The sequence below is a fragment of the Staurois parvus genome, unplaced genomic scaffold (assembly GCF_062004578.1).
Source record: "Staurois parvus isolate SC_StPar_1 unplaced genomic scaffold, SC_StPar_1.0 ptg002946l, whole genome shotgun sequence".
NCBI lineage: Eukaryota > Metazoa > Chordata > Amphibia > Anura > Ranidae > Staurois > Staurois parvus.
The window spans coordinates 1-7,500 of record NW_028320742.1 but is presented as its reverse complement, the minus strand read 5'-3'; the positions used below and the strand labels follow the sequence as shown (position 1 = coordinate 7,500).

General features: G+C 48.3%; 10 non-coding genes across 10 annotated transcripts; 5 read left to right on the top strand and 5 right to left on the bottom strand.

The window, feature by feature from the left end:
• Positions 1-1,603: 1,603 nt before the first annotated feature.
• Positions 1,604-1,711, bottom strand: TRNAL-CAA (transfer RNA leucine (anticodon CAA)). Its single transcript has 2 exons — positions 1,674-1,711; positions 1,604-1,649 (listed from the first exon to the last, which is right to left on the bottom strand). It is a non-coding gene; the product is annotated as a tRNA-Leu (tRNA).
• Positions 1,712-1,985: 274 nt separating this feature from the next.
• TRNAR-UCG (transfer RNA arginine (anticodon UCG)) lies at positions 1,986-2,058 on the top strand. The gene has a single exon. It is a non-coding gene; the product is annotated as a tRNA-Arg (tRNA).
• An 866-nt stretch (positions 2,059-2,924) lies between these two features.
• On the bottom strand, positions 2,925-3,034 carry TRNAL-CAA (transfer RNA leucine (anticodon CAA)). Its single transcript has 2 exons — positions 2,997-3,034; positions 2,925-2,970 (listed from the first exon to the last, which is right to left on the bottom strand). It is a non-coding gene; the product is annotated as a tRNA-Leu (tRNA).
• Positions 3,035-3,308: 274 nt separating this feature from the next.
• Positions 3,309-3,381, top strand: TRNAR-UCG (transfer RNA arginine (anticodon UCG)). Its single transcript has one exon. It is a non-coding gene; the product is annotated as a tRNA-Arg (tRNA).
• Positions 3,382-4,247: 866 nt separating this feature from the next.
• Positions 4,248-4,357, bottom strand: TRNAL-CAA (transfer RNA leucine (anticodon CAA)). Its single transcript has 2 exons — positions 4,320-4,357; positions 4,248-4,293 (listed from the first exon to the last, which is right to left on the bottom strand). It is a non-coding gene; the product is annotated as a tRNA-Leu (tRNA).
• A 274-nt stretch (positions 4,358-4,631) lies between these two features.
• Positions 4,632-4,704, top strand: TRNAR-UCG (transfer RNA arginine (anticodon UCG)). Its single transcript has one exon. It is a non-coding gene; the product is annotated as a tRNA-Arg (tRNA).
• An 866-nt stretch (positions 4,705-5,570) lies between these two features.
• TRNAL-CAA (transfer RNA leucine (anticodon CAA)) lies at positions 5,571-5,680 on the bottom strand. The gene is made up of 2 exons: positions 5,643-5,680; positions 5,571-5,616 (listed from the first exon to the last, which is right to left on the bottom strand). It is a non-coding gene; the product is annotated as a tRNA-Leu (tRNA).
• Positions 5,681-5,954: 274 nt separating this feature from the next.
• Positions 5,955-6,027, top strand: TRNAR-UCG (transfer RNA arginine (anticodon UCG)). Its single transcript has one exon. It is a non-coding gene; the product is annotated as a tRNA-Arg (tRNA).
• An 866-nt stretch (positions 6,028-6,893) lies between these two features.
• TRNAL-CAA (transfer RNA leucine (anticodon CAA)) lies at positions 6,894-7,003 on the bottom strand. The gene is made up of 2 exons: positions 6,966-7,003; positions 6,894-6,939 (listed from the first exon to the last, which is right to left on the bottom strand). It is a non-coding gene; the product is annotated as a tRNA-Leu (tRNA).
• A 274-nt stretch (positions 7,004-7,277) lies between these two features.
• On the top strand, positions 7,278-7,350 carry TRNAR-UCG (transfer RNA arginine (anticodon UCG)). Its single transcript has one exon. It is a non-coding gene; the product is annotated as a tRNA-Arg (tRNA).
• Positions 7,351-7,500: the final 150 nt, after the last annotated feature.

Genomic DNA, 7,500 nt, shown 5'->3' with positions numbered 1-7,500 from the left:
CAGTTAATCTAGGAGAGCTGGACAGGGCTGTGGAAGGTCCTTAAGCCATCAGCAGGACCGGTATCTGCTTCTTTGTGCAAGGAGGAACAGGATGAGCACTGGCAGAGGCAGAGAAGATGATCTCCAGCATGCAAGTCCAGATATCCAGCATGCCACGTTTGTCCATTGAGATGTGACGTGCTTTAAAAGTGTTCCTTTCCTTGTTTTGAGCAGTGTTGTTTCTGTGGTAGCCCCGAAAAGCTGAGCGGTTGCGGTGGTTGTAGAGGAAAGTAAATGTGATTGTCAGAAGTGGGATTTGAAACCACGCCTCCATTTGGAGACCAGAACACACACACAATGTGAAGAGGGAACTCTTGAGTATGGCGCCTTAGACCACTCAGCCATCCTGACAAGAGACACCGACTTCCCTGTCCTTCCTCTTGAAATGTCCTCTACACGTGGGGCTCTAGGAATCACTTAGCAACATGAAGGGGCTGTATTAACCCTGTGCACCTAGGACCTCTTGCAAATGACCTTCCTAAAGCATGACCTTGGCACCAAGTCAAACTTTTCACATCTTGTCTAGCAAATCCACTGGAGCAAAGCGAGTATTGGAAAAGGTCAGAGGTCAACCTTAACCGGTGGCCTAGTCCGCATGCCACAAAGTTGAGCAAGAGCTGCGGCAGACCGCGTGGCCTAATGGATAAGGCGTCTGACTTCAGATCAGAAGATTGAGGGTTCAAGTCCCTTCGTGGTCGGTGTCTTTGTTGCTCTTCAATTCCACTGGCCCTTACTTGTGAAATTCTCACTCCATTTATTCTTGGCCCAAGCACAAGTGTCACATTTAACAGCATGGCCTGGCAAAGCTCTCACAACTCTCTGATCTTCATGAACCCTGCTCCAAAAAATTCAAGGAAGACTTTTTACTCAGAGTATAGTATCAAGTCAATGAAACTCCAGGGCTATTGATCTGGTCAGTTAAGTAGCACAGGGCTTTGTTAATCACTTTCAGCTGCTTTGGTGTTAATGAAATCAACAACAGGTGCACTGGACGGGCAACAATGAGATGACCCCCAAAAGAGAAATGGTTTTACAGGCGGAGGCCACTGACATACAGTTTTTCCCCTGCTCATCTTTTTATTTTTCAGAGCGTTTTTCACTAGTTTTGCATTTGGCTAGCGTCCGTGTCACTACTGGTAGCATGAGGCGATCCCTGGACCCTACAGAGGTTGCACAGGCAGTCTAACTCCTCCAGCATGGCACATCAATACATGCCATTGCCATCAGGGTTGCTATGTCTCCCAGCATAGTCTCACGAGCGTGGAGGAGATTCCGGGAGACAGGCAGTTAATCTAGGAGAGCTGGACAGGGCCGTGGAAGGTCCTTAAGCCATCAGCAGGACCGGTATCTGCTTCTTTGTGCAAGGAGGAACAGGATGAGCACTGGCAGAGGCAGAGAAGATGATCTCCAGCATGTAAGTCCAGATATCCAGCATGCCACGTTTGTCCATTGAGATGTGACGTGCTTTAAAAGTGTTCCTTTCCTTGTTTTGAGCAGTGTTGTTTCTGTGGTAGCCCCGAAAAGCTGAGCGGTTGCGGTGGTTGTAGAGGAAAGTAAATGTGATTGTCAGAAGTGGGATTTGAACCCACGCCTCCATTAGGAGACCAGAACACACGCAATATGAATAGGGAACTCTTGAGTCTGGCGCCTTAGACCACTCGGCCATCCTGACAAGAGACACCGACTTCCCTGTCCTTCCTCTTGAAATGTCCTCTACACGTGGGGCTCTAGGAATCACTTAGCAACATGAAGGGGCTGTATTAACCCTGTGCACCTAGGACCTCTTGCAAATGACCTTCCTAAAGCATGACCTTGGCACCAAGTCAAACTTTTCACATCTTGTCTAGCAAATCCACTGGAGCAAAGCGAGTATTGGAAAAGGTCAGAGGTCAACCTTAACCGGTGGCCTAGTCCGCATGCCACAAAGTTGAGCAAGAGCTGCGGCAGACCGCGTGGCCTAATGGATAAGGCGTCTGACTTCGGATCAGAAGATTGAGGGTTCAAGTCCCTTCGTGGTCGGTGTCTTTGTTGCTCTTCAATTCCACTGGCCTTTACTTGTGAAATTCTCACTCCATTTATTCTTGGCCCAAGCACAAGTGTCACATTTAACAGCATGGCCTGGCAAAGCTCTCACAACTCTCTGATCTTCATGAACCCTGCTCCAAAAAATTCAAGGAAGACTTTTTACTCAGAGTATAGTATCAAGTCAATGAAACTCCAGGGCTATTGATCTGGTCAGTTAAGTAGCACAGGGCTTTGTTAATCACTTTCAGCTGCTTTGGTGTTAATGAAATCAACAACAGGTGCACTGGACGGGCAACAATGAGATGACCCCCAAAAGAGAAATGGTTTTACAGGCGGAGGCCACTGACATACAGTTTTTTCCCTGCTCATCTTTTTATTTTTCAGAGCCTTTTTCACTAGTTTTGCATTTGGCTAGCGTCCGTGTCACTACTGGTAGCATGAGGCGATCCCTGGACCCTAAAGAGGTTGCACAGGCAGTCTAACTCCTCCAGCATGGCACATCAATACATGCCATTGCCAGCAGGGTTGCTATGTCTCCCAGCATAGTCTCACGAGCGTGGAGGTGATTCCGGGAGACAGACAGTTAATCTAGGAGAGCTGGACAGGGTCGTGGAAGGTCCTTAAGCCATCAGCAGGACCGGTATCTGCTTCTTTGTGCAAGGAGGAACAGGATGAGCACTGGCAGAGGCAGAGAAGATGATCTCCAGCATGTAAGTCCAGATATCCAGCATGCCACGTTTGTCCATTGAGATGTGACGTGCTTTAAAAGTGTTCCTTTCCTTGTTTTGAGCAGTGTTGTTTCTGTGGTAGCCCCGAAAAGCTGAGCGGTTGCGGTGGTTGTAGAGGAAAGTAAATGTGATTGTCAGAAGTGGGATTTGAACCCACGCCTCCATTTGGAGACCAGAACACACACGCAATGTGAAGAGGGAACTCTTGAGTCTGGCGCCTTAGACCACTCGGCCATCCTGACAAGAGACACCGACTTCCCTGTCCTTCCTCTTGAAATGTCCTCTACACGTGGGGCTCTAGGAATCACTTAGCAACATGAAGGGGCTGTATTAACCCTGTGCACCTAGGACCTCTTGCAAATGACCTTCCTAAAGCATGACCTTGGCACCAAGTCAAACTTTTCACATCTTGTCTAGCAAATCCACTGGAGCAAAGCGAGTATTGGAAAAGGTCAGAGGTCAACCTTAACCGGTGGCCTAGTCCGCATGCCACAAAGTTGAGCAAGAGCTGCGGCAGACCGCGTGGCCTAATGGATAAGGCGTCTGACTTCGAATCAGAAGATTGAGGGTTCAAGTCCCTTCGTGGTCGGTGTCTTTGTTGCTCTTCAATTCCACTGGCCCTTACTTGTGAAATTCTCACTCCATTTATTCTTGGCCCAAGCACAAGTGTCACATTTAACAGCATGGCCTGGCAAAGCTCTCACAACTCTCTGATCTTCATGAACCCTGCTCCAAAAAATTCAAGGAAGACTTTTTACTCAGAGTATAGTATCAAGTCAATGAAACTCCAGGGCTATTGATCTGGTCAGTTAAGTAGCACAGGGCTTTGTTAATCACTTTCAGCTGCTTTGGTGTTAATGAAATCAACAACAGGTGCACTGGACGGGCAACAATGAGATGACCCCCAAAAGAGAAATGGTTTTACAGGCGGAGGCCACTGACATACAGTTTTTTCCCTGCTCATCTTTTTATTTTTCAGAGCGTTTTTCACTAGTTTTGCATTTGGCTAGCGTCCGTGTCACTACTGGTAGCATGAGGCGATCCCTGGACCCTACAGAGGTTGCACAGGCAGTCTAACTCCTCCAGCATGGCACATCAATACATGCCATTGCCAGCAGGGTTGCTATGTCTCCCAGCATAGTCTCACGAGCGTGGAGGAGATTCCGGGAGAAAGGCAGTTAATCTAGGAGAGCTGGAGAGGGCCGTGGAAGGTCCTTAAGCCATCAGCAGGACCGGTATCTGCTTCTTTGTGCAAGGAGGAACAGGATGAGCACTGGCAGAGGCAGAGAAGATGATCTCCAGCATGCAAGTCCAGATATCCAGCATGCCACGTTTGTCCATTGAGATGTGACGTGCTTTAAAAGTGTTCCTTTCCTTGTTTTGAGCAGTGTTGTTTCTGTGGTAGCCCCGAAAAGCTGAGCGGTTGCGGTGGTTGTAGAGGAAAGTAAACGTGATTGTCAGAAGTGGGATTTGAACCCACGCCTCCATTTGGAGACCAGAACACACACGCAATGTGAAGAGGGAACTCTTGAGTCTGGCGCCTTAGACCACTCGGCTATCCTGACAACAGGCGCTGACTTCCCTGTCCTTCCTCTTGAAATGTCCTTTACACGTGGGGCTCTAGGAATCACGTAGCAACATTAAGGGGCTGTATTAACCCTGTGCACCTAGGACCTCTTGCAAATGACCTTCCTAAAGCATGACCTTGGCACCAAGTCAAACTTTTCACATCTTGTCTAGCAAATCCACTGGAGCAAAGCGAGTATTGGAAAAGGTCAGAGGTCAACCTTAACCGGTGGCCTAGTCCGCATGCCACAAAGTTGAGCAAGAGCTGCGGCAGACCGCGTGGCCTAATGGATAAGGCGTCTGACTTCGGATCAGAAGATTGAGGGTTCAAGTCCCTTCGTGGTCGGTGTCTTTGTTGCTCTTCAATTCCACTGGCCCTTACTTGTGAAATTCTCACTCCATTTATTCTTGGCCCAAGCACAAGTGTCACATTTAACAGCATGGCCTGGCAAAGCTCTCACAACTCTCTGATCTTCATGAACCCTGCTCCAAAAAATTCAAGGAAAACTTTTTACTCAGAGTATAGTATCAAGTCAATGAAACTCCAGGGCTATTGATCTGGTCAGTTAAGTAGCACAGGGCTTTGTTAATCACTTTCAGCTGCTTTGGTGTTAATGAAATCAACAACAGGTGCACTGGACGGGCAACAATGAGATGACCCCCAAAAGAGAAATGGTTTTACAGGCGGAGGCCACTGACATACAGTTTTTTCCCTGCTCATCTTTTTATTTTTCAGAGCGTTTTTCACTAGTTTTGCATTTGGCTAGCGTCCGTGTCACTACTGGTAGCATGAGGCGATCCCTGGACCCTACAGAGGTTGCACAGGCAGTCTAACTCCTCCAGCATGGCACATCAATACATGCCATTGCCAGCAGGGTTGCTATGTCTCCCAGCATAGTCTCACGAGCGTGGAGGAGATTCCGGGAGACAGGCAGTTAATCTAGGAGAGCTGGACAGGGCCGTGGAAGGTCCTTAAGCCATCAGCAGGACCGGTATCTGCTTCTTTGTGCAAGGAGGAACAGGATGAGCACTGGCAGAGGCAGAGAAGATGATCTCCAGCATGTAAGTCCAGATATCCAGCATGCCACGTTTGTCCATTGAGATGTGACGTGCTTTAAAAGTGTTCCTTTCCTTGTTTTGAGCAGTGTTGTTTCTGTGGTAGCCCCGAAAAGCTGAGCGGTTGCGGTGGTTGTAGAGGAAAGTAAATGTGATTGTCAGAAGTGGGATTTGAACCCACGCCTCCATTTGGAGACCAGAACACACACGCAATGTGAAGAGGGAACGCTTGAGTCTGGCGCCTTAGACCACTCGGCCATCCTGACAACAGACACTGACTCCCCTGTCCTTCCTCTTGAAATGTCCTCTACACGTGGGGCTCTAGGAATCACGTAGCAACATGAAGGGGCTGTATTAACCCTGTGCACCTAGGACCTCTTGCAAATGACCTTCCTAAAGCATGACCTTGGCACCAAGTCAAACTTTTCACATCTTGTCTAGCAAATCCACTGGAGCAAAGCGAGTATTGGAAAAGGTCAGAGGTCAACCTTAACCGGTGGCCTAGTCCGCATGCCACAAAGTTGAGCAAGAGCTGCGGCAGACCGCGTGGCCTAATGGATAAGGCGTCTGACTTCGGATCAGAAGATTGAGGGTTCAAGTCCCTTCGTGGTCGGTGTCTTTGTTGCTCTTCAATTCCACTGGCCCTTACTTGTGAAATTCTCACTCCATTTATTCTTGGCCCAAGCACAAGTGTCACATTTAACAGCATGGCCTGGCAAAGCTCTCACAACTCTCTGATCTTCATGAACCCTGCTCCAAAAAATTCAAGGAAGACTTTTTACTCAGAGTATAGTATCAAGTCAATGAAACTCCAGGGCTATTGATCTGGTCAGTTAAGTAGCACAGGGCTTTGTTAATCACTTTCAGCTGCTTTGGTGTTAATGAAATCAACAACAGGTGCACTGGACGGGCAACAATGAGATGACCCCCAAAAGAGAAATGGTTTTACAGGCGGAGGCCACTGACATACAGTTTTTTCCCTGCTTATCTTTTTATTTTTCAGAGCGTTTTTCACTAGTTTTGTATTTGGCTAGCGTCCGTGTCACTACTGGTAGCATGAGGCGATCCCTGGACCCTACAGAGGTTGCACAGGCAGTCTAACTCCTCCAGCATGGCACATCAATACATGCCATTGCCAGCAGGGTTGCTATGTCTCCCAGCATAGTCTCACGAGCGTGGAGGAGATTCCGGGAGAAAGGCAGTTAATCTAGGAGAGCTGGAGAGGGCCGTGGAAGGTCCTTAAGCCATCAGCAGGACCGGTATCTGCTTCTTTGTGCAAGGAGGAACAGGATGAGCACTGGCAGAGGCAGAGAAGATGATCTCCAGCATGCAAGTCCAGATATCCAGCATGCCACGTTTGTCCATTGAGATGTGACGTGCTTTAAAAGTGTTCCTTTCCTTGTTTTGAGCAGTGTTGTTTCTTTGGTAGCCCCTAAAAGCTGAGCGGTTGCGGTGGTTGTAGAGGAAAGTAAATGTGATTGTCAGAAGTGGGATTTGAACCCACGCCTCCATTTGGAGACCAGAACACACACGCAATGTGAAGAGGGAACTCTTGAGTCTGGCGCCTTAGATCACTCGGCCATCCTGACAAGAGTCACCAACTTCTCTGTCCTTCCTCTTGAAATGTCCTCTACACGTAGGGCTCTAGGATTCACTTAGCAACATGAAGGGGCTGTATTAACCCTGTGCACCTAGGACCTCTTGCAAATGACCTTCCTAAAGCATGACCTTGGCACCAAGTCAAACTTTTCACATCTTGTCTAGCAAATCCACTGGAGCAAAGCGAGTATTGGAAAAGGTCAGAGGTCAACCTTAACCGGTGGCCGAGTCCGCATGCCACAAAGTTGAGCAAGAGCTGCGGCAGACCGCGTGGCCTAATGGATAAGGCGTCTGACTTCGGATCAGAAGATTGAGGGTTCAAGTCCCTTCGTGGTCGGTGTCTTTGTTGCTCTTCAATTCCACTGGCCCTTACTTGTGAAATTCTCACTCCATTTATTCTTGGCCCAAGCACAAGTGTCACATTTAACAGCATGGCCTGGCAAAGCTCTCACAACTCTCTGATCTTCATGAACCCTGCTCCAAAAAA